The 24614-nt window shown below is 54.0% G+C and overlaps 1 protein-coding gene and 1 long non-coding RNA gene across 4 annotated transcripts in view; one reads left to right on the forward strand and one right to left on the reverse strand.

Annotated features, from left to right (window-relative positions):
- TRAPPC9 (trafficking protein particle complex 9) overlaps window positions 1-24614 on the forward strand; it is a 389597-nt gene that overhangs the window by 342609 nt on the left and 22374 nt on the right. The gene's annotated exons all lie outside the window — the stretch shown is intronic.
- Window positions 8039-11002, reverse strand: LOC113904074. The gene is made up of 2 exons (XR_003514397.1): window positions 8838-11002; window positions 8039-8508 (listed from the first exon to the last, which is right to left on the reverse strand). It is a non-coding gene; the product is annotated as an uncharacterized LOC113904074 (long non-coding RNA).

A 24614-nucleotide genomic window follows, 5' to 3' on the forward strand; every position in this document is an offset into this window, starting at 1 on the left:
CCAACCATCTCATCCTCTGTTGTCCCCTTCTCTTCCTGCCTTCAGTCTCTCCCAGCATCATGGTCTTTTCAAGTGAGTCAGTTCTTCTCATCGGGTGGCCAAAGTATTGGAGCTTCAACATCAATCCTTCCAGTGAAGAGTCAGGGCTGATTTCCTTTAGGATGGGCTGGTTGGACCGCCTTGCTGTCTAAGGAACTCTCACTTTCTGTAGGGGAGACAAGTGTCTGGTAGTGGCTGGAGACAGGGAGGGCAGGGAAGGCCTTGCCGAGGGGGCCACATCAGCAAAGACCCCCAGGAAGGTGGGCCAAGCCAGGGAGTATTAAGGAGGGACACTCGAGGCCAAGGAAGGGGCAGGGCCAAGGGTCTAGGGGGAAACAGCCGACCATGTACAGGAGCTAGCAGGGGACCCCAGGGCCCGAGCAGAGTGACGGGGGTTGGGGAGAGGGCAGGACACCAGGGGGTGTCCGGGGATGTGTTAGCTTTTGGGCTTCTGCTGTAGTACCACAGTTTTCCTTCAACAAATCTCTAAGAGAAGAAGAAGGGCCTTGGGAGCAGGTGCTGAGAAAGCTCAGCCGGCAGGTGCTGAGGGCCTACTGTGTGCGTCAGGCTAGGGCCTCCGCGTGCGGGAGAGCTCAGATGCTTCTGGGAGGGAGAAAGAAATCGAGAGACAGTGAAACGGCACGCGGGCCCCGGGAGCCCAGAGAGGGTCACTGGGAAGGCCTTTCAGCAGGTCCTCTCGGCTGCAAGGGTGGAGGTCATGTGGACTAAAGGAGAGGGTTTTCCCAGAAGTCCTGTGTAGGGATGGGAGCTCCAGAAGGCCCTGGGGCATGTTCCTGCCAGTTGGTGCTGACCACCCAGTCCACGGACAGCAGGGCAGGGTTACGAGAGGATGGAGGTGACGAGTGACATGTGTAAGGCCCCTCGGTTCGTGGCAGTGCATGTGGCAGAGGGTGCTGGGTGCTTGGGGCTGTGCCTTGATGGCGTTCTGTGGCCAGCACTCGGCCAGTCAGTAAACATCTGACGAGTGACCGAGCCCCAGCCCTGAAGCTCCCGGGCCTTCAGAGGCCGCCTGGCCCCTCACTTCTGTGCCAGTCCCTGCAGGAGGTCTGGCAGCTGCTTTAGGGAGGTGCTCACGGGAGCCCCGCCCCTCCCTGGGGCCCTTGTCCAGGGGCTCAGAGTAGGGGATGGAGACTGGGTGGAGTTGCCATGGTGATGACGGAACAAGGGGCAGGTTCTGACAGAGCCCCCGAGAGTGGGCAGAAAGTGCCGTTGTGGGGACATGGCCCCTTTCGGAAGCCAGTGAAGGGGGTGGTTCCGGCAGGTTGTGACTTAGCGCTTGATACATGAGGTTATGGGGATTACACTTGTCTGCACGCAGAGCCAGGGGGAGGCCAAGAAGTGGCTCTCCAGGGCATTTCCTGGCGATCCTGTGGTTGGGTTGGTGCTCTCACTGCCGGGGCCCAGGTTCAACTCCTGGTCAGGGGACTAAGATCCTGCAAGCCATGGAGTGCAGCCAAAAAAAAAAAACCAAGTCTTTCCAAAGGAGAGCCAAGCCTTCCTTTCTGGGAACTTGTGACTCTGACTGTATGTGGCCAAAGGGGGTTTCTGTAGGTGTGAGTTAAGGGACTTGAGGTTATCCCAGATAACATGCATGCATGCATGCTAAATTGCTTTAGTCGTGTCCAACTCTTCGTGACCCTGTGGACTATAGCCCACCAGGCTCCTCTGTCCATGGGATTCTCCAGGCAAGAAAACTGGAGTGGGTTTCCTTGTCCTCCTCCAGGGGATCTTCCTGACCCAGGGATTGAACCTGCATTTCCTGTCTCCTGCATTGGCAGGCGGGTTCTTTACCACTAGCGCCATCTGGGAAGCCTGTCCCAGATAACACGCATGGGCCCTAAATGCAGCAGCGTGTTGTTATAGGAGGGAGGCCGAAGAAAGGTCAACGCACAGGAGAGAAGGCCGTGTGACCCCAGAGGCAGAGGCTGGAGCAATGCAGCCAGAAGCCAGGGAAAGCCAGCAGCCAGCAAAGGCTGGGAGAACAAGGAACAGAGTCTCCCGGGGCTCTGACGGGAGTGCGGCTCTGCCAGCACCTCGGCTCAGCCCAGCGATGCTGATTTCAGACTTCTGGCTCCTGAGCGGTAGGAGAATAGATGGCTGTGGTTTTCAGCCACTCAGTTTGCGGTAATTTGTTAAAGCAGCCCAGGAACCTCTTCCAAGCAGCACTGCTTGGATCCCATTGTGTGTTCCCATACTGGCTTATTGAAGTGATGGCCAGCATCCAGAGTTTAGAAGATAACCATTTGGAGCAGTGGCTCACAGTCTCCTGTGGATTGGAGTCATTTATACCCTTGTATCCGGAGCCAGTCCCTGCAAAGCACAGATCCTGATGTAGCCACACCTCGGGCAGCACCCTCCACGCCTCCCCTCCACCCCCTCCTTTAAGAAGGCAGACACAGAAGCAATCAGAAGCATCTGTCACTATCGTTCCGGCTCTCATCTTCTCCCAGCTTAGCTGCTGTACCCTCGCCCAGCCCCCACATCTTCAGAAGCTTCTCTTTAGGATGATAAGGTCATATTCCTAAATCCTAGATCCAATTAAAAGTGTCTGTTTCCATGCAAGATTGGTATATCAATTGTATTTCTATACACTAGCAATGAACACACAAAAAAATTAAGAGCACAACTCCATCTACATTGGCAGAACAAAGGAATAAACCTAAGAAGTGTATATGCTGAAAATTACAAAATATCCTTGAAAGAAATTAAAATGTTTAAAAACGTAACTAATTAGAAATCTTTTGTTCGTGGATCAGATGACTTAATTTTGTTAAGATCAATCCTCCCCAAACTGATCTACAGATTCAGTACAATCCTTATCAGAATTCCAGCTGGTCTCTTGGCAGAAATTGGCAAGCTGAGCCTAGAATTCAAATTCAAGGGACCCAGAATAGCCAAAATAATATTGAAGGGAAAAAAAAAGGAATAAAGTTGGATGACTCACACTTCCTAATTTCAAACTTATTATGAAGTCATACCTATTTATTGAAGAAAATCCATGTGTAAGTGGACACGTTCAAGTCAAACCCGTGTTATTCAAGAGTCGGCTATGTATTCAACGAATTGCTGGGACAACTGGATATCCATATGCAAAAGAATGAAGCTGGACCCCTTCTTTACGCCATATGTCAAAATTAAGTCCAAATGAATCAAATACCTAAAAATAAAAGCTGAAACTACAAAGCACTTAGAAGAAATCATAGGGATAAATCCTCATGGCCTTGGACTTGCCACCCTCTCCCTAGACAGGATACCATTGTTATTGTCCAACAACAAAAGGATAACTTGCACTTCATTGAAGGCAAGTCGCAGTCACAATACGAGGCCACTTGTCCCCTGCTAGGATGATGTGGGGAGCTGGAACCACATACTCTGCTAGTATGAATGTAAAACGGTGCAGCTGCTTTAGAAAGTTAAATGTAAGCGTCCTATATGACCCAGCAGTTCCACTCTGAGATGCATATATACCCAAGAGAATTGAAAACTTGTTCACACAAAAACTTGTACACAAATGTTCATGGCAGCATCTTCATAGCAGCCAAGCAGTGGAGACAGCACAAGCGTCCGTCAACTGACGAACAGATAAGTGTGAGTCATCCATGTTGTGGAATGTTACTCGGCTGAGAAAAGGAACTGGGGGTTCCTGATCCATGCTGCTGCTGCATGGGTGAGCCTCGAGAACATCGCGCTAATGAAAGAAGCCAGACACACAAGCTCACCTACTGGCTGATTGCTTTCACGTGAGATGTCCAGAACAGGCACATCTATAGAGACAGAAGTAGATGAGTGTTGCCCGGCCGGGAGGTGGGGGTGGGGGACAGTGTGGGGAGTGACTGAGTCACCCAGCTCCTGAGCGTGCGCCCCAGAATAAGGGTCCGGGGGCTGGGACAGACCTCCCAGGTGACTGGGGCGGGCTCCGCTCCCTGAGCCGCAGCACTGCTGGGTGACCTGCATGCGCCCCCCACCCCCCAGCGCAGAGCTGGGCTCTTGAGCCCCTGGAGAAGCCCAGGGCTCTGCTCGCAGACTGACTTTGTGAACAGCACCGGGAACAGGGCAGCAAGGAGAGGGAGCGTCCTGAGCAGGCCTCCTCCCCACTCCATCTCTGCTTGTGCTGAGAACCAGTCTCCTACTGATGCCGGCGGAGCCCCTCCGCCTCCTCCTGCGTTGGCTTTGCTTAGTGACTGTTCACCACAGCTGGTGACCCCGAGCATCACACGCTGGGGTCCCTGTCCCTTCCCACTGCTGTTCAGCAGACGGGGGGTCTCAGGCTGGTATTTGGTTTGTGCTTGGCTGGTTTTCAATTCCAAAGCTCTGCCTCCCACCTCTCTCGTCTCCCCGGCCCGTCTTGCATCGTGATCCTGATGGCTTCCCAACACTCCAGCTGTGTACTCAGGGTTTCAGGTTAGCCTTGGGCTCTTTGTCAGATAATTGAAAAGGATGCTTTCAGATGCTAAGTGGTGGCTCTAAGTGCTCATCAAAGTGTCCGCTTGCTGATGACTTCACCTCTCCCACCGCCCCCACCGCACTCCTACCCTGCGTTGATTACAGATCCCATCAGCTGCACTGCCTGGCAATTAAGCCCTGTGAGCCCCAGGGGAGAGCTGTGTCTGAATCATGGAAGCTCAGGCTGGAAGGGTCCCTGGGGGCTGTCTGGCCAGCTCCCCCATCTTCCTGGTAGCGCTCTGAGATCTCCGTGTCCAGGTGTCTCACTGAAGCGCCTGCGGAGAGGGCCCTGGTGACACAGGGTGGCACCTGGCTCTTACAGCTCATCAGCAGTGGCCTTTCTTCCTCCAGAGGTGTCTGGTGGATGGGTCCTGTACACGATGCAGGCGCGGCAAAGCAGAATGGGCTCTGCGCTGGAGCAGGACAGCTGGGCCTGTCCCTCTTTCACCGTGGCCTCTGGGGACCTGGACGAGACCCTGAGTCCTGGGTGTAGAGTCCAACACGGAGCAAAGAATCCTCTCTCGTGCCTGTCCCTGCTGCTGCTGCTGCTAAGTCGCTTTAGTTGTGTCTGACTCTGTGCGACCCCATAGACGGCAGCCCACCAGGCTCCTCTGTCCCTGATATTCTCCAGGCAAGAACACTGGAGTGGGTTGCCATTTCCTTCTCCAGTGCCTGTCCCTAGAGGATCTGATATCTCCCCAAGAACCCAGTGCATTATTTCTTCCCAGGGCTCCGAGAGTCCTAAGGGAGTTAGGGTCGAGACGTGCCCAGCACACAGTAGGGCCTGCACGAACCCTGGTTCCTGTCTTTCGCTCCCTGACTGTCCTTCCCCAGGCTTAAGAAAGAAACAATAGGCTTTCTTGGTTGTGGGCCTGCTCTCAGGTCCTCTCCATGACAGACACGGCGATCGTCACATGAACAGATTTAACGTGTGATGAAGTCCCAGTGGTCGCTGCTGCTCGTTTGGGACTCAAGGTTGCAGGTAGTGTGCGGGTCCTTATTTAGCACCCGTCCCTGCTGGACCTTCCGAGGCTCAGCCGGGGGAGCCCCAGGCAGAAGCAGCGTCCACCTGGTGACGTGCACAAGCGCGTCCTCTGCTGTGCGGCCGTGGACCCAACAGAAATGACAGGGTGAGCATGGTCTGTGGGCCACGGGCCAGGAACAGGGCTGGAGAGGACGGCCGGGTCACTGTCCTGCTCCTGGGGGTGCATGATCGCCAGGCAGGGTTCACACCTGGGTTCCTAGAGCTTGCCCCCCAGGGGTGCCTGGCGTGAAGAGCTGTGTTAGGGATGCTGCCCGGTCCCCCAGGTGGCCAGGGTCACCACTTGGCCTGGGTCCCCTCTTCTCCCAGACGCCTGTCCGACAGCCACGTTGGGCAGCCCTCCTGAGTCATGCGATAGTTTGGAGCCTCCTTGGACGGCGCGAACCCCGTGGCAGTCATGTGGTGCACGCTGGGGGTGGTAAGGAGGACAGCATGGGCTGTGCACAGTGCCCAGTGCCAGGGGGGCAAGATGGGGTCCCAGACCAGTCTGTGAGCTCCTGGGCGCCCCTCCAGAGGGTGGGCTCCCAGTCTCCATGGCTGCATGAGGAGCTCACGGCCCCTCCCCTTGGCTGCTGCCTCCCTAAACAAGCTGACCGTCCGCTGGGGGACAGCCGTAGAATGACGGGCTTGGCCGCAGAAGGGGCAGGCTGGGCGGGAGCCAACCCCCCCCCCCCCGCTGGGTGTGGGGTGCCCTGCAGAGGGGAGCACACCTCCATGGGCGTGGTCGGGATGGAGCAGAGTCAGGGTTTCCTTTCGAAAGCTCCTCTGACTTGGAACCAACTCTGGGCCAGGCGTGTCACCCTCCATGAGATGACCCCTCTGTACAGGGGCCCCAGAGCCATCACCTCACTTACCGAGGAGGTGGGGATCATGTCCCGTTTAAGAGGGCAGGAAACGGAGGCTCGGAGAAGTTAAGCGTCTCTCCCAGGGCACACTGCCTAGTAAGTGGCCCAGGCTGGTTTTGAACATGGCTCCTTTGCACCTGGCTGCCTTGGCCCCTGGCTGGATGAGCAGCTCCCTTCACAGCCAGACCCAGTGAGTCACTCGGCCAGCAAGCCTGGCCCTTGGCTCTGAGACTGCCCCACCGGCAGCCAGCTCCTGTCCCCTGACACACGGCAGCCCGAGGAAGCCCTTTGTCATTCTGCTTCCCTGTGAATGATGGTTCCGTTCACCTGCTGTCAGCTCTGGGCAAACAGGATTTAAAGTCCAGCCGAGCAGTGTGCTTTGCCCCAGAGGTGGCACAGGCCCAGGCCTGGACGTCAGCTCCACAGGGCGCCGTGCTGCGGGAGGTGGGTGCCCAGACCTGGACCCGCCGAGCCCAGCGCCACCCGAGGGGGCGCTGACCTGCTGAACATTGGCTCCTCCCGGGGCTGGAGGGGGGCGTCTTCACAGAAGTGGGGCCCTGTGGTCAGGCCCCAGCTGTCTCTCAAGCCCCAAGTCCGGGTTCCTACTAACAGGCTGCGTGTGTTCCTGTATGCGTGTACGTGTGTGTGTGTGCACACGCAGACTGCAGGGGGCCTGTGTGTGGGTGTGTGTGCTTGTGTGTGTGTGTAGTGTGTGTGTGTGCACACGCAGACTGCAGGGGGCCTGTGTGTGGGGTGTGTGTGTGGGGGTGGGTATGTGTGTGTACACAGGTTGAGGGGGCCTGTGTGTGGGGGGGTGTGTGGGTGTGTGTGCTTGTGTGTATGTGTGGTGTATGTATGTGTACACGCAGGCTGCAGGGGGCCTGTGTGTGGGGGGTGTGTGTGTGGGGTGTGTGTGTGCTTGTGTGGGTGTGTGTACACGCAGGCTGCAGGGGGCCTGTGTGTGGGGGGTGTGTGTGTGCTTGTGTGGGTGTGTGTACACGCAGGCTGCAGGGGGCCTGTGTGTGTGGGGGGGTGTGTGGGGTGTGTGTGTGTGCTTGTGTGGGTGTGTGTACACGCAGGCTGCAGGGGGCCTGTGTGTGGGGGTGTGTGTGGGGGGTGTGTGTGTGCTTGTGTGGGTGTGCTTGTGTGGGTGTGTGTACACGCAGGCTGCAGGGGGCCTGTGTGTGGGGGGGTGTGTGTGGGGGGTGTGTGTGTGCTTGTGTGGGTGTGTGTACACGCGGGCTGCAGGGGGCCTGTGGCTGGCCAGTGGAGGACCAGCAGGGCGGTCTGAGACCCCTTCTTACAAGCGTGAGGTTGCCCCCTCCAAGCCCCTCGTCCGTCCCTGGCAGTGCGGGCTGCCCCCGGGTGCTGTGGACACGTGGGGCCGTGTGGTCTGTTGGTCACCCCGCCTCTGTGCACTGGATGCCGGCGCCCCTCCCCCAGGCGTGATGACCAGACTGTCTCCAGACCTCATCCTGGGTCCCGGGGGTGGGGGGCAGAGTCACCCCTCGTCTAGAACCCTTGCTTTGTGCTCTGAGCGCCAGTCCCGGGGGGGGGGGACCGCCCTCGTCCCCTGCAGCGAGTGTGGGCCCCTGGGTCTGCGCCCCCCACCCCTCCACCACGTGGCACCTCTCGCTGGAGAACAAAGCCAGCCTCCCAGTGTCATTTATTCTCTGGTCACAGTTTTGAAAATCTAGGCGGTCGATTCGGAACGCCTGAATTTGATTAGCGGAGCCGAGCTCTCTGGCGTCAGCATTTGCAGAGCACTTGGGCTCCCAGTTCAAACAGGGCTAACCTTATCTTTGGGAAAATAGAGTGTGTTTGAGGCCTGATCACAGGCATTAAAGCCATTAATTAGTAATGAGATTCAATTTCCCGGTGTCCTTGCCCGTGTGTGTCCCGATGCAGAGATGGTGCTGCGAGCGTTTTCTGCAGATGCATGGACAAACACCTGCTGTCCCAGTTCAGTGGCCACACGTCGTAACGTTCCCCAGCCCGGCCAGGCCCCACGTAACCCCATTACTGAGAAAGATGAGCCCCGGCCGGGCGGGGCGGAGGGTAGGAAGCAGGAGAGGCCCTCCTTAATGAGATTAGCGATGTCAGTGTTCCAGTCGAGGCCTGTTAATAAAATGGATGAGAGCTCACTCAATGAGGCTCCCTTTCCACTCTCCTGCGTTAACACAGTTGTCTCTCTCTTGGTTTTGCTAACCTCTGCCTCCTGCCCCCGCCTACCTCCCTCTGGTTCAGGGTCAAAGGCGTGCTTACCTTTTATCCCAGCCCAGGACCCCAGAGAACTGGTAGCCAGGAGCACGTGCTGCGTCCAGCCAGACTGGAAGGCCACGTGGATGAGGGACAGTGGGAGGTGTGGGTGTCCAGGCCGATGAGCCCCAGCACTGCCCACCACCCCCCCCACCGGCCGGGTGAGCTTCAGCATTGTTTTGACTCACCCCCCGCCTCCAGCTCCGGCCGCCGAGGCTGGACAGGAAGATACTGATCACTCAGATGTGTTTCCAGGTTTTGTGAGATGATGGACACACAGATTGGGGCCTCTAGGAAGTCTGCAGGGAGACGCACAGCCCCTCCCGTTCTGAAGTGTGGCTGAGCTGGGCTGAAATTCAAGCATCGCGGGCGAAGGAGGCCAAGTCACGACAGATGCCTGAGGGCAGGGCAGACGCGGGCCTGTGGACCAGACAGCCTGGGAGGCGGGCGGCGGGCCTGTGGCCTCGCCCGGGTCAGCGTGGCTCGGGGTGGCGCCGCGCACCTGCGTCCTGCCCGGGCTCTGCGTTCCCATCTGTGGGTCCACCCGCCAGGCGCCCACCTGGAGGGGAGGCCGCAGGGGCTGTGGCGCATGAGTGCCAAGCGCGCTGTGCTTGCCCCGCCAGGAGCTGCAGGCCTCTTGTTCCTGGCACGTTTTTTTTTTAATCATCTCACGACGTTTGGATGAATGTCTGTGCCGACGGTCTTCGCTGCACTGTCCTCTTAACTCCCAGGAGGTATTTGCATCTTAGCGTCCAGCCAGTTTCTCACGTCAGAGAGACTTGAGTGTATGTGCTTCGGCTCTTCTAAAACAAGGCCCCTTTCATTGGGACTTTTCTTCCAAACCCTCCGGTCTGACCGGGACACTGTCGGCAGAGGGGCCCCGGGTCTGGTTGTGTCCCCTGAGGGCCCTGGGGTTGGCACAGCCAGAGAGCAGGCAGCCTGGCTGTGACTGGTGGGGTCGTCTGCTCAGACAGGTGGTGGGCCGACCGTGTGCTGGGCGAGGCCGTGGGCCCTAGGGCCGGTGGTGCGACGCTGCCCTGGTTTCCTGCCGTCTCTTCCCACCCACTCTCTGCCGGGTCTGTTCTTTCCCTGGAAAGGAAGGTGGGGAGCAGACGGAGTCCAGACCCAGGCTGGGGTGTCCGCAGCCATCACCCCTGTGTGTGGATGGCCACCCCAGAAAGAACCTGTTTCCACGAACTCCAGGGACCCCGGTACACGGAGGCATCAGGACCCTTGACCACAGACCTCACAGATGGGCTGGATTTTGGTCACTCGTCTGGCTGGGGTCCACGCTGCCCCAGCCTCTCCAAGCCTCAGTCTGCTCCCATGAGGGAGGGGTCCTTGTAGGTCTGTGTGGGACGGGAGTGGGAGAGTGTAAAGCCTGCACCCCCAGAGCAGGCAGCCCTGGGGGAGCAGTGTGTGACATGGTATGTGGTCCTGGCCATTCCCTGCATGGGGGTGGCTGTGGGGAAGTGCCCTGGGGGGTCCCCGGCCCCTCTGAGGGCCGGTCTCTGCCGGGGGCGGCGCTGCCTGCTGACCAGCGAGCCCAGCAGGTGCTGGGAGCGGGAGGCCCTGGACCAGGACTCCTGGCTGCTCCCTCCCTGGCGGCCGGCATCTCCGCCCGGCCTGACGGTTAACAGTTCTGACAGGCCAGGCTATTTTTAGAAACCTGTTCCCACATCTTTTCCCTGTGGGAAAAGGAAAGCAAGTTAAAATTTCAAATTAACCCACCAGCCCACCCTCCTGCAGCACACACTCACTCACAGTGGCCGCTTGGGGCGCGGGCTGTGCAGGAGGGGCTGGGGGGCGTCTGCGGAGGGTCCTCTGCACACCAGGCTCTGTGAGGGGCGCTTACGTCTGAGATGGGGGTGTGGGGGGGAAGCGGACATCACAGAGGGACCCAGCAGAGACCCCATCGGGGACGGGGGCAGCTTCTTGGGGTCACCCCGCCAGGAGGGCCAGGCCCGGCACCCCGTGTCATACCTGGGGGTGGGCTGGCGACAGAGGGGCGCCTCGCGGGGGTGGGGGTGAGTGCCCGGCAGGTGGTCCCCCCCTCACTTCCCAGCTGCCCTCTCTGCCTCCCAGTGCTCTTCTGCTCCCAACTAAGGTGGTGCTGGCAGTTGTCCTGGAGCGACGCAGCGTGTCACCCCCCCCACCCCTGTTACCAGGCAACCTGAGGCCCAGCCACGCAGTCACAGGTCACTCCAAGTCACACCTCTCAGCAGCTTTCCCATGGGGCCTGGCCGATACACAGTGGTCCCTGGGCAGAAGCTGGCCCAGGTGCCAGTGGGCAGGGACACTTGGCCCAAGGCTTGAAATACCAATGGGGTTGATTTGAAAAATAAAAAGGACATTAAGCAGTCACTAGTTTTAAAAATATTAACCTGATAAAGGTTTTAGTATTGGAAAAAAAAAAACCCTGATCCTGGGAAAGACTGAAGGCAGAAAGGAGAAGAGGGCGTCAGAGGATGAGATGGTTAGATAGCATCACTGACTCCATGGACACGCTGCTGCTGCTAAGTCACTTCAGTCGTGTCCGACTCTCTGCGACCCCAGAGACAGCAGCCCACCAGGCTCCCCCGTCCTTTGGATTCTCCAGGCCAGAACACTGGAGTGGGTTGCCATTTCCTTCTCCAATGCATGAAAGTGAAAAGTGAAAGGAAAGTCGCTCAGTCATGTCTGACTCTTAGCGACCCCATGGACTGCAGCCTACCAGGCTCGTCTGTCTCCATGGACATGAGTTTGAACAAACTCTGAGAGATGGCGATGGACAGGGAAGCCTGGAATTCTGCAGTCCACGGCATCGCAGAGTTGGACGTGACTGGGCAACTGAACAACGACAACTGATAAAGATTTAGGAAAAAACTTAAACATATATCACTGTCTTTGACTTGCTCATTTACAATGACATTTCCGGCAAGGCCCCTTCCTGTTTTGGGGGTTGACAGTGAGACGCCCCCTGGGCAGAAGTCAGCTTGGAACCGAGGTCCTCATCCTCAGAGCGGGCCCAGCAGACGTCCTTCCAGGCTGTGATGAGAGCAAAGATGCTCCTGTCTGCCACGGGCCTGGCGGGGCCCAGCCAGTGTAGGCACCCCCGACCGCCCCCACTGTCTGCTTGGGCCTCGGCATAGATGTGAAGCAGCTCAGTCACCCTGAACCGGAGTTTTCCTCCTCCAGTTTAAATTAAGCAGTGACTAGACGTTCCCCCAGGCAAATGCTGTACTCCTCATCCGTCACCTGGGTGTTGTTCATGGAAGAGGCCTGGCCTTCCTGGTAGTAAAGCAAGCCCCTCACGCCCTGGTTGACTCAGTTTCCGGAGGTTTAGCAGCTTTGTCGGAGGTCTGGTTAACACACAGTAAACTCAGCATATCCAAAGGGTACGACCTGATACATCTGGACGAATGTGTACCCTGGTGAAGGGCTTCCCAGGTGACCCAAGGTAAAGAACCTGCCTGCCAACAAAGGAGACACAGGAGACGCGGGTTTGATCCCTCGGTTGGGAAGATCCCCTGGAGCAGGGCATGGCACCCCACTCTGGTGTTCTTGCCTGGGGAATCCCGTGGACAGAGGAGCCTGGTGGGCTACAGTCCACGGTGTCGCAAAGAGTGGGACGCGAGTAAGTGACTGAGCATGCATACCCTGGGCCAGGCATACCCTGATAAAGCCTTCTCCACCCAAGCTTCCTCTTGCCCTGCAGTAACGCCCTCTTTCTGGCCCCAGCGCCGCCCCGCGCCCAGCACCAGTCGGCTTTCCATCAGCGTAGGTTAGTCTGTCTCTCTGGCCCCGGCGCCGCCCCGTGCCCAGCACCAGTCGGCTTTCCGTCAGCGTAGGTTAGCCTGTCTCTCTGGCCCCAGCGCCGCCCCACGCCCAGCACCAGTCGGCTTTCCGTCAGTGTAGGTTAGTTTTGTATCAGTGGGCTCTTGCACTGTGTACTCTCCTGTGACCGGCTTCTTTCATTCGGAATGACCGTTTTGAGATGCCTTCCTGTTGTGCATTCAGCAGTCTGCCCCTTCCCGTTGCCAGGCGGCACCCCGTTGCCAGGCGGCGCCCCGTCAGAGGTGCCCACCTTGTACTCCTCACCCGCTCCCTCCAGAGACACTTGGCTTCTTCCAGCTTGGGGCCGTTAGAAAGCAGCACAGCCGTTCGTGTAAAAGTCTTTGCACGGAGGTGCACATTCGTTTCTTTGGCATCACTCTCTAGGCGTGGCGTCTTTGGGTCCCGTGGTAGATGTTTGTTCCTCTTCCTGACATCGCCCCTCTCATTCCTGATACCCATCACTTGCATGCGCTCGTTTTTCCTGATCAGGGCAGCTGGAGGTTTACTAATTCTACTGAGCTTCCCAAAGAACCGGCTTTTGGTTTCATTGATTTTCTCTATTGATTTTCTGTTTTCCATTTCATTGATTTCCACTTTGCTGTTTATTTCCTTCCTTTTTTAAAAAACATCAGATTTAATCTGTTCTTCTGTTGCTAATTTCTTAGTGTAGAAGCTGAAATCATAAATTTGAGATTTTCCCTCTCCTCTAGTAGATGTTTAGTGCCATAAATTCCCCAGGAAGCATTACTTTATTGGCATCTCACAGATCTCGATACATTTTCATTTTCACTCAGCTCAAAATAATTTCTAATATCCCATTTAATTTCTTTTCTGACCAGAGGGTTATTTGGAAGTGTATTGTCTAGTTTCTAAATATTTGGGGATTTTCCAGATCTCTTTCTGTTATTAAATGCTAATATAACACCATCATTGTCAGAGAATGTGCTTGGTATGACGATCTTCGTAAGCTTCCGGTTGTGAGTGTGGTCTGTGTTGATGAATGTCCTGTACACTTGAAAGAGACATGCTCTACAGTCCCGCCCTGCAAGCGTTAACCAGGCAGGTCGTTTGACAGGATTGTTCAAGTCTTTTATGTCCTGACTGATTTTCTGTTTGCTTGTTGTTATTATTGAGAGTAAGAAATGCACACCCCAAAACTGTGTTTTGCCATTTCTTTTGGTTGCTCTATCAGATTTAGCTTCACAAATCTTGAACTTCCGTTACTATATATACATAGCCATTTAGGATTCTTGGGTCATTTTGATGAACTGATTGCTTTATCATTATGAAATAACATTCAAAACTTCACAATGTCACTTGCGCTGATGTTAATATAGCCATGCCAGGCACTTTTGCATTAGTGATTGCCTGATATACCTGTTCCCATACTTGCAATTTTAATGTTTCTTTATAAAGTGCATTTCTTTTTAGCAACATATGGTCAGATCCTGTTTAGTTTTATTTTGCTTTTATTCTGACGATGTCTGCCTTTTATTTGGGTCCATTTAATGTTAACATTTGATGTGATTGTTAAGTTTATCTCTGTCTTTAAGTCTATGATATTCTCTTTTCTGTCTGTTCCAACTGTTCTTTGTTCCATTTTCCTATTTTACTGCCTTCTTCCTTTGGACTTGTTAAGTATTTTTATAATTCCATTTTTAAAAATAGCCTTTATTCTTTACAATAGTTTTGGGCTCACAGCAGCCTTGACTGGACAGTACAGAGAGCTCCTGTTCGCCTGCTGCCCTGCCGCCTCCCCGTTGGCAGCATCCCCACCAGAGTGGACGTGCAGGCTCGCCATCAGTGAGCCTACCTTGTTGAGTGTTACCCAGAATCTACAGTTTACATTAGGATTCATTTCTGGTGTGGTTCCTTCTATGAATTTTGACAAATGTAAGCGTATGTGCAGCGTTAAGAGTATTGTGCAGAATAATTTCGGTGCCTAAAAACCTTCAGTGCTCCACCTCTTCATCTCCCCAAGGTCCCTGACAACCACTGATCTTTTCACAGTCTCTGCAGTTCTGCCTTTTCCAAAATGCATATAGTTGGAATCATACAGTATGTAACATTTTCAGTTTGGCTTCTTTCACTTAGTAATATTCATTTAAAGTTCCCCCGTGTCTTTTCATGGCATGACAGCTCTTTTTTTTTTTTTTTTTGTAGTTTTGAATAATATTCCATTGTCTGGATGTACCATGGTGTATTCATCCATTCACTCACTAAAGGGCATCTTGGTTACTTCCAAGTTTTGCATTTGTGAATAAAGCATCTGTATGCAGGTTTTCTTTGGACATAAGTTTTCAGATGATCTGGGTAAATAGCAGAGGGCATGATTATTGGATCATATGGAAAGAGTTTGGTTTTGTAAGAAATCCCCAAACTGTCTTTGCAAATGCTTGTTCCCTTTTGCACACCCATCAGCAATGAGTGAGAGTTCCAGTTGCTCCTTACTACCATCATCTGCTGTTGTCAGTGCTTTAGAATTTGGGTGTTTAGAATACAGGTGAGTAGTTGTATCTTATTTTAAACTACAGTTCCCTAATTACATATGATGTTGAGCATCTCTTTATAAAATGCTTATTTGCCATAAGTTATCTTTTTTTTGGTGAGGTGTGAATTCAGGTCTTCAGCACATTTTTTGAGTTGTTTTCTTATCACTGAGTTTTAAGAGTTCTTTGTATGTTTTAGATAACACTCTTCTACCAGACATGTGTTTTGCAAATATTTCCTCCCAGGCTTGTCTTCTTATTCCCTTGATGAGTGTCTTCTTATTCCCTTGATGGTGTCTTCTGCAGAGAGGAGTTTTTAATTTTAATTCTTTCCACCTTACCAATTCTTTACTTTATGGATAGTGCCTTTGATGTATTTTAAAACTCATCACTATACCAAGGTCATGTAGACTTTTCTCTTAGGTTATCTCCTAGACATTGTATACTTTGCTCTTTACGCTTACGTGACCCATTTTAATCCAGTTTCTGTGATGGGTGTGAGGTCTAGATGCGTTTTTAATTTTTCCGGCCGCGGACGTCCTGTCGTTCCAACACCGTTTGTTGAAGACGTTGTCATGTTCCCGCTGTCTCACTTTTGTTTCTTTATCAAGGGTTGTTGGATTGTATTACCTGGCTCTGCCTCTGGGCTCTCGTTGCGTTGATCTGTTTGCCTGTTCTTTTACCAATGCTGCACGGTCGTAACCACTGTGCCTTTTAGGAAGTCTCGAAGTCAGCTTGTCTCAGCTCTTCACCTCTGCTCGTTCCTGTCAGTGCAGCGTTGGCTGCTCTGGTGTTTGGGTTGGGCGGTTTAATTGCGCCACTCCAGATGAACTTTAGAAGCTGTTTGCCAGTGTCCATAAAGTCACCTTCTGGGGTTTTGATTTTGATTTAAGTGACTATAAATAAGGTTGGGAAAAACTGACATCTTGACAGTATTGAGTCTATTCACAAGCATGGAATATCTCTTTCTATATATTAATTATTTCTTTGATTACTTTCATCAGAGTTTGCTTGATTTCCTCACATATCTTAAACATATTTTGTTAGATTTTTACCTAAGTATTTCATTTTCGGGGGAGCTAACTACCTTTAAAAAAAGTACTCATTTATGTGTTTGGCTGCACCGGCTCCTAGTTGCGGCCTGCGGGGTTTCCCTCCTTGCTGCGGCCTCTGGGGTCTTTACTTGCAGCACGTGGCCTCTTCGCTGTCAGGCGTGGGGTCGGGCTCCCTGACCAAGAATGGAGCCCAGGCAACCTGCCTTTGGAGCATGGAGCCTTGGCCACTGGGCCATCAGGAAAGTCCCGTTGATTGATGTTGTATATTTATTATCCCTCGTATCGTTCAGCCTAGCTATAATCACTTAGTTGCAAGAGGATTTTTAGTTAGCTTTTTGTGTTTTCTACATAGACAATCATGTCATCTGTGAACAAAAACAATTTATCTTCCTTTTGGCTAAAACTATGACTTTTTTTTTTTTTAACTGTATTACGTTAGTGCCTGTTTTAGGTTTATACATTTTTAAGTTAAAGTGACATTGTAAACTTGATGTTTATACCTTCTTCTCCCCGAGTGCTATCACTGTTATCATGCATCTTATTTGTGTGAAAATTATAAACCACAAAAAAACATCTTTATTATTTTATAGAGTTTTCAACAAGAACAAAACCTTATATATTCACCCATGTAGTCACCATTTCCTGTGCCTTTGTTTCTTCTTACCTGCGTCTCCTGCTGCTGCCGCCAAGTCACCCAGTCACGTCCAACTCCGTGAGACCCCAAAGACTGCAGCCCACCAGGCTCCCCCGTCCCTGGGATTCTCCAGGCAAGAGCGCTGGAGTGGGGTGCCATCGCCTTCTCCGCCTGTGTCTTCATCTGGTGTTGTTTTCTTTGTACCCGAAAGACTTTATTCTCACCTTTCTGAAAATGCAGGTCTGTTTCTGCTAAATGCTTTCTGCTTTTGTAATTCTGAAAAAGTCTTTATTTCACTTTATTTTTGGGAAGAGTTGTTTTCAGCCTGGTTTCAAATCCTGGTCAGCGGTTCTGCACCCCACCCTGCCAACACTTACACAGTCTCTGTACATGTTTCTGATGAGAAACCACTGTCATTCTTCCCTTCGTTCCTCTGTGAGCGATATTTGCTCTCTGGCTGCTTTAGGGATTGTCTTCATCATCACTGGGCTTGATGGTAGTGTGCCCTGCTGTAGTTTACTTCTTGTGTTTGGGGTTTGTTTAGCTTCTTGGACCTTGGAGTTTATAGTTGTGTTTTTTTAATCAATTTTGGGGGGGAAATGGCCGTTATTTCTCAGTTATTTTTTTCTGTGTCTCTCCACGCTCCTCTCCTTCAGGGCACTCCAACTGCAGGTGGGTCTGGCCACTTGAAATTTTCTAAGAACTTAACTGTATTCTTCTTGTAAAGTTTTTAATCTGCATATTTTATTTTGGATCTTTTGTATTGCTGTGTCTTCAAGTACACTTATTTTTCCTTCTGCAGTGTAGTCTGCTATTAACCCCATCCCACTTATTTCTATCTCAAGTACCATACAATTCATTGATAGAAGTTTGGATCGAGTCTTTTGTACCTTCCCTGTCATTGCTTAACTTTTTGAACACCTGAGATTATTACAGTTGCTTTAATGTTCTCATTTGCTAATTCAGTGTTACTTCTAGACCTGTTTTGATTGTTGGCTTTTTTCCCCTCCTCATCATGAGTCATATTTTTCTGTTTCTTTGAATGCCTAGTAATCTTCCATTGGATGGCAGACATGATCAATTTTGCCTTGTTGGGTGCTGGATATAAATATGCTCGAGATTCTGGGACACAGTTCTATTGCTTAGAAAAGGTTATATCATTTTGGTTTTTGCTTTCAAGATCTTTTAAGCAAGACCAGAGCATCTTTTAGTCTAGAGCAAATTCTTTCCCACTGCAGAGCTAAGAGCTTTCCAGCTAGGCCACCACTTTCTGAATTCTGATGTTCTTTCGTCTCGCTGGTGGGAGCGGGTTCTGTGCCTGGGTCTGTGTGAGCAGCAACTTCTCCCTGCGACCCTGCAGGTGCTCCCTCCCCATGCCTATGTGCCGGATGGTGCTGACTCCTGTGGGACCCCTCTGGGTCTCCAAGATCTCCCTCTCTTGTCCTGGCTCTCTTTTCTCCAGCATTCTCTCCTATAAGCTCTGGTGGCCTTCACCTCCCTGGACTCACAGGTCCAGCCCCTCACCTCACAGAGCCTTTGGGCTCCCCCTAAGCTCCCGATTCCCTGTGTCATGACCCAGAAATGTCTCAAGGCAGGAAGCTGACGTACTGTGGGCTCACGTCATCTCTCAGGGGTCACTGTACCTTGTTGCATAACGACCAGTATGTTGAAACCCATGGTTTTGAGTCTTCTGCCCAGGCTCTGCTGTGCTGTGCTGCAGTGAGCTCCACTCAGTTCAGTTCAGTTCAGTTTAGTCGCTCAGTCATGTCCGACTCTTTGCAACCCCATGAATCGCAGCACGCCAGGCCTCCGTGTCCATCACCAACTCCCGGAGTTCAGTCAGACTCACGTCCATCGAGTCAGTGAGTCCATCCAGCCATCTCATCCTCTGTTGTCCCCTTCTCCTCCTGCCCCCAATCCCTCCCAGCATCAGAGTCTTTTCCAATGAGTCAGCTCTTCACAGGAGGTGGCCAAAGTACTGGAGTTTCAGCTTTAGCATCATTCCTTCCAAAGAAATCCCAGGGCTGATCTCCTTCAGAATGGACTGGTTGGATCTCCTTGCAGTCCAAGGGACTCTCAAGAGTCTTCTCCAACACCACAGTTCAAAAGCATCAACTCTTCAGTGCTCAGCCTTCTTCACAGTCCAACTCTCACATCCATACATGACCACAGGAAAAACCATAGCCTTGACTAGATGGACCTTTGTTGGCAAAGTAATGTCTCTGCTTTTGAATATGCTATCTAGGTTGGTCATAACTTTCCTTCCAAGGAGTAAGCATCTTTTAATTTCATGGCTGCAGTCACCATCTGCAGTGATTTTGGAGCCCAGAAAAATAAAGTCTGACACTGTTTCCACTGTTTCCCCATCTATTTCCCATGAAGTGATGGGACTGGATGCCATGATCTTCGTTTTCTGAATGTTGAGCTTTAAGCCAACTTTTTCACTCTCCACTTTCACTTTCATCAAGAGGCTTTTTAGTTCCTCTTCACTTTCTGCCATAAGGGTGGTGTCATCTGTATATCTGAGGTTATTGATATTTCTCCCGGCAACCTTGATTCCAGCTTGTGTTTCTTCCAGCCCAGTGTTTCTCATGATGTACTCTACATGTAAGTTAAATAAGCAGGGTGACAATATACAGCCTTGACGTCCTCCTTTTCCTATTTGGAACCAGTCTGTTGTTCCGTGTCCAGTTCTGACTTGCTTCCGGACTTGTCCCCACTATTCCTGGGCTGGAATGAAAGTCTCTTTCACCCTAGTTGTTTCCATGTGGTTCCGTTTCACCAAAGTGCACGTTAGTTTGCAAGCAGTCTCTGGCAAGCATGAGTAACTTACTTGTTACTGTCAAGGAGAAAGTCATTCATTTGTTCATTTGCTCATTCAGGAAATGCTGGCCTGGCCCCCGCAAGGCCGGGAGGAGAACACGGGAGTAAACCAGGCACAGCTGTGGGGCTTTTTGGGAGCCGGGTCCAAGGGCTTCTAATAGCTCCCTTGGGGAAGCCTCCATCCTTCATCCAGCTGACAGTCACTAAGTGCCTGGCGTGTGCCAGGCCGTCTCGGCACAGCCCCAGGGAGCACGCAGGCCGAGTGCTAGGTATGTGGTCCTAAAGCGACCACTGAACGCTGAGACCGGAATCCAGAGAACAGATAATGTGCTGGTTTTGACCATGAGGTAGAAAGAGGACCCTTCCCAGAAAAGGTAGCCATGGAACTGAACTTTGAGAGATTATCAAGGCGGGAACCACAGCATTTGGGGCTCCAAGACGAGGCTGGCAGGGGCGCTCCATACAGGGTTCACAGGCAGGCTGGGGGTGTGGAGCTGCGGGAGACGCAGAGGGTTTAAGGCACATCAGATCTGTGCTATCATTTGATAAGGATTCAAAGGCATGATGGACTTTTGGTTTTATTGCCAAAACCAAATCATTTTTGGTTTCCCTGAAGGAACTTCATGGTGGTTTCTGAAGTAAAATTTCTAATTACTTCTGTTGGCGTGGGAGCATATTCTACACCAGACTTTTGAAGGTTGCACCACCCGGGCCTTTCCGTGACACACATGCGTGCCTTTCCCCGTGTGCATGCATGCACACGGGCAGACCACTGGAGGGGCAGGCGGGCCCACCTAACAGAAGTACCCCTGGAGGCCAGGTCCAGGGAGGAATCACAGGCAGAGAGCCTGGCTGCTGCATGGGCAGCTTTCTGATCAGGTGATCGATGTGGTGACTAAGGTCCTGTTTCCTGAGTGCGTTGTCACGCATCCTCATTCTACAAACAGGGCATGCTGCTATCCTTACCTCTGTGCCACCCGCCCTTTCCGGTTAGCCCACCTCTCCTTGGGCCGCAGGGGACAGACTGGTTGGCACTGTGTTGTGAAAAATGGGGTGACGTCAGTGGGCAGTTGAGCTCCCCTGCTGGCCCCGGGGAGCAGGCTCTGCCCATGCCCCTGGGTGGTCGTCTGGCAGCACCAGGCCTGGCATTCACGTGCTTACAGCCTCGTAGGGTAGAGAACACGCCACCTGAGAGCCAAGGACATACACCTGGATCCTGAGTGCCGCCAGAACTAACCGTAGTCCCGATGGGTCTGCCCAGCATGGTCTTCTCATCCTTGGTAAGGCAGTGGCCAGGCTGGTGGCCAACACCCAAGTCCTCTGAGAGTGCCTGGTGAGGTTAGGGGTAGAGCACTGTGACTTGAGGGGCAGGGACTGGGGCGGCCACATGTCGGGTGCATGCCCCGAGTCACAGTTGCAGGGAGGAGTTAAGAAGGGAGCTGCCTTTGAGTGGGCCCCAGAAAGTGAAAGTCAAAGTTGCTCAGTCGTGTCCGACTCTTTGCGACCCCATGGACTATACAGTCCATGGAATTCTCCAGGCCAGAATACTGGAGTGGGTAGCCTTTCCCTTCTCCAGGACATCTTCCCAACCCAGGGATCAAACCCAGGTCTCCAGCATAGCTGGCGGATTCTTTACCAGCTGAGCCACCAGGGAAGCCCAAGAATACTGGAGTGGGTAGCTTATCTCTTCTCCAGTGGATCTTCCCGACCCACGAATCAAACCGGGACCCCAGCAACAGACTTAAATTCAGTGACCTAAATGGAGAGGACGTTCTGCGTGGGCCCCACCATGTGGAGCTCCAGGTGCCAGGGCCAGAAGGACAGATAGCTGTAGAGGGTAGGACAGAGAGCTTGGTCCTGACCAGGGGCTTCACCTGGCCCCACACGGGGGCAGGGGGACCCAGCTGTGCTCACAGTCGGCTGAGGCCAGGCCTCCCTGCCCAGGGTGACCCCTGCCCATGCCCACTGCCCCCTCCCTCCAGGGTGTGACCCCAGCCCTCGAACTCCCTGCCCCTGTGACAGCACCTGCTCATTTCCAGTCTTGGTGCCCAGCCTGGGCCAAAGGCCCACTTCTCAGTTTCTGGGAAAAGCAAATTTATCAGCTCGTGAAAAGGGGAAATGTTTACAGGAAAGGAAGGCACAAAACGAATGAATAATTGCAGCCCCGTTCTCGGTCCCCAGAGACCAATATTCTAGGCTCTTGCTTTTATTAGGAAAGTGAGCCAGAGTGAGCCCCACTAGGGAACTGGGAGCCGCCTCCTGCTGCGTCCCTCCCTGAGTAGGATGCTGAGCATGGAGAGCTCGGGAGTTCAGCCCCAGGCTGGCGGCTGCCAGCACGCCTCTGGGCCACTCTGCCCATGGGTGGCATGAAGGCCCTGCTGGCCCCCGAATCACAGCCTTCAGCCTGCTTCTTCACCAGCGTCACCTTGATATTGCACAGTGCCATTGGGTCACTTCCCTCGAGCCCCGCAGACTTTCTTGTTAACAGCAAGTTCTCCGTGGCTCCCTGGGCCCCCGAGTGGGTGCAGTGATGATGGAAGGGATGGGGTTGGGCTTGAGCAGCTGAGGTCCCTTCCCAGCTCTGTCCCTCACCCATCAGTTAAGTGAATTCCCCTCACCTTACCGGGCCCTGAGTGGGAACCGTCGTCTCAATAATTAATGGTGATGAGCTACTCTGGGGGTGACAGAAGACACCGTTCCTGCAGTAAGTGTGCTGAAGCTCGTCCCCGCCTGTTTCTGGCCGGGTCACGAAGGACACAGTGCCTTCCTGGGGTGGGCACGGCTGGGGCCTGGGAGGCGGTAGCACCCCTTGCTGATGGCCCCGGGGGGCGGTGGCAGCCAGCTGGATGGTGACATCGAAGGTCACGCTGGGTGAGCCGTGTGCAGATAGAGCCACCTGTTGTGCACACACGTGTGTACTTGTGTGTGAATGCAGCCCCAAGGCTGGCTGCTTTCCCAGCCCCCCCCCCCAGTCCAGGCCACCAGCATCCTGCTTCCCCGGGGCCCATTTTGGGGCCCCCACCTCTCCTCTCTGTCACTACCACGTCTCTCTTCACGCAGTCCGGGAGACCCTCTGCACCCGCGCCCTCCGGCTCTCTCTCCTCTGCCAAAACCCCAGTCAGTGCCCATCTCCCTCCAGCTCCCCCGACCATGAGGGCCACCTTTCCCCCTCCTCTGTCCTGCCCGCCCAGGCGAGCCCTCGCTTGCCCGTCCACCAGCCTGGGAAGCCGTGCTCACACCCCACACCTGCCCACCCCCCACCGCCTTTCCAGCCAGCCCACGTCTCTCCCACCCCCGCCCCATTTCCTTCCCCCACCAGCCCCTCAGCACCGTGTGGTGTGCCAGTCGAGTGCTTCTGCCTTCCGCACGAGAACCCGGGCTTCGGGAAAGCAGGCCGCCCCTCAGCACCGTGTGGTGTGCCAGTAGAGTGCTTCTGCCTTCCGCACGAGAGCCCGGCTTCGGGAAAGCAGGCCCTTGTTTGCCTATTTTATTTCTTTGTAGAAATCTGTCTTCTTTCTAGAAGGATGCCTGACACGTAGGAGGAGCTGGTGAAGGGTCATTGGAAGAAGGAATGCAGTAACCAGCCGGTTGGTTTCAGGCAGCAGGGCTGCGTGGCCAAAGGCCCACAGAGAGGGCAGGCATCCAGCCCAGTGGGTGTGACGGGCACCTGGGGGACGCTGGCGTGGCTGGGCATGGAAAGGGCAGCATGGGGCAGGGGTCTATGTGAGCGGGAGGCCACTGCTCCATCAATGCCGAGGCCCCTCTGCGGTGGCCCTCCCCAACCCCGCCTCATTTTCCACGATGGGCTGCCTCCATCTGCTGCTTTGCCCGGTACCAGGGGGCGATTGAGCCTTAGGACGAGCTCCTCCATTGTAGCCAGGGCCTCTGGCTTCCCTGGGGAAGCTTCATCTCCACATACTGTAATTCTAATGATCCCAGTTAGCACTAGTGTTTACTCTGGATTTTCGTTAAAAACCTATTGAAGCCACCGGCATGTGGAAAGACAGAGGCAAGAAAACCCGGGTATGCCAGGCGTTGGTCTGGCGGGACTGACCTTACCACGCTGCCTGCCAGGTGGGCACGGCGCTTGGTGCTGTGGAGGGAGCCAGGCCTCCCTGTCCCCGTGCGTGCAGACCTGCCCTGGCCGTGCCCACCTGTACTCGTGCACGTGGGCCATTTGGCTTGATTCACGGTCACTCTCCATTTGGACCCCAGGAGATTCTGTAAGCAGGCTATATACAGGCCCCAGAGATTGGCAGGACGGATTGACAGCCACTGGCCACGTGTAGCAGCGGGCGCCCCTGCCGTCCCTGCAGGCCGGGCTGCAGTAGAATCACGCTCCCACCGACGGTGCGGCCACCGGCCGCCGAGTCGTCTCACTGCCCGTCCCACCTGGGCAGCTGTACGGATCCCTGCCGAGGGGCGTGTTCTCCGAGCCCCCGCTCTGAGCAGGCGCGGGGGCTGCGGGACCTGTGTCCCAGGACACACCTGACCCGGATGTGGGTGCTGTGCAGGGGCGGTTGGGGGGCGGCATGTGCACACGTCACGGCTGTCCTGGGGTCCGAATCAGGAGACGTGTGTCCTCGGCCGCCGCTCCTGCAGGGTTTGCTTTGAGCCAGTCACTGCGCCCCCCAGGGGCAGTGGGTGCAGGCGGCCAGCGGGGCTCCTCACAGCTGCACCGTCCAGTCCTCAGTGGCCTGGGCAGAGTCTTCTGTCCGTGTACATTTTTTATTTGAAAGTGTGCAGTTAGGTCCCTGTTTCGGAAGAGTGGGCACACAAGGATGGCTGCCGGGCGTCCGCTGAAGTTGGTTACATCCTGCCCCGGGCAGGGCCTGGGGGCTGAGGCTCAGAGGAAGGGTGCTGGAAAGCCCCGGGACCAGCGGGGCCCCTGACTTCAGCACCCGCTGCGGCTCCAGCATGACCCACTTCCACTGGCCACACTGGACTGGGGCCCACCCTGAGGAGCCCCTTTTAGTTTAATCACCTCTTTAAGGGCCAGCTCTCCAAATACTTCCCTAGTGGGCATCCTGAGTGTCTCAGATGGTGAACAATCAGCCTGCAATGCAGGAAAACTGGGTTCCATCCCTGGGTTGCGAAGATCCCCTGGAGAAGGGAATGGCCACCCACTCCAGTATTCTTGCCTGGAGA

Source organism: Bos indicus x Bos taurus, chromosome 14 (genome assembly GCF_003369695.1).
Source record: "Bos indicus x Bos taurus breed Angus x Brahman F1 hybrid chromosome 14, Bos_hybrid_MaternalHap_v2.0, whole genome shotgun sequence".
Taxonomy (NCBI): domain Eukaryota; kingdom Metazoa; phylum Chordata; class Mammalia; order Artiodactyla; family Bovidae; genus Bos; species Bos indicus x Bos taurus.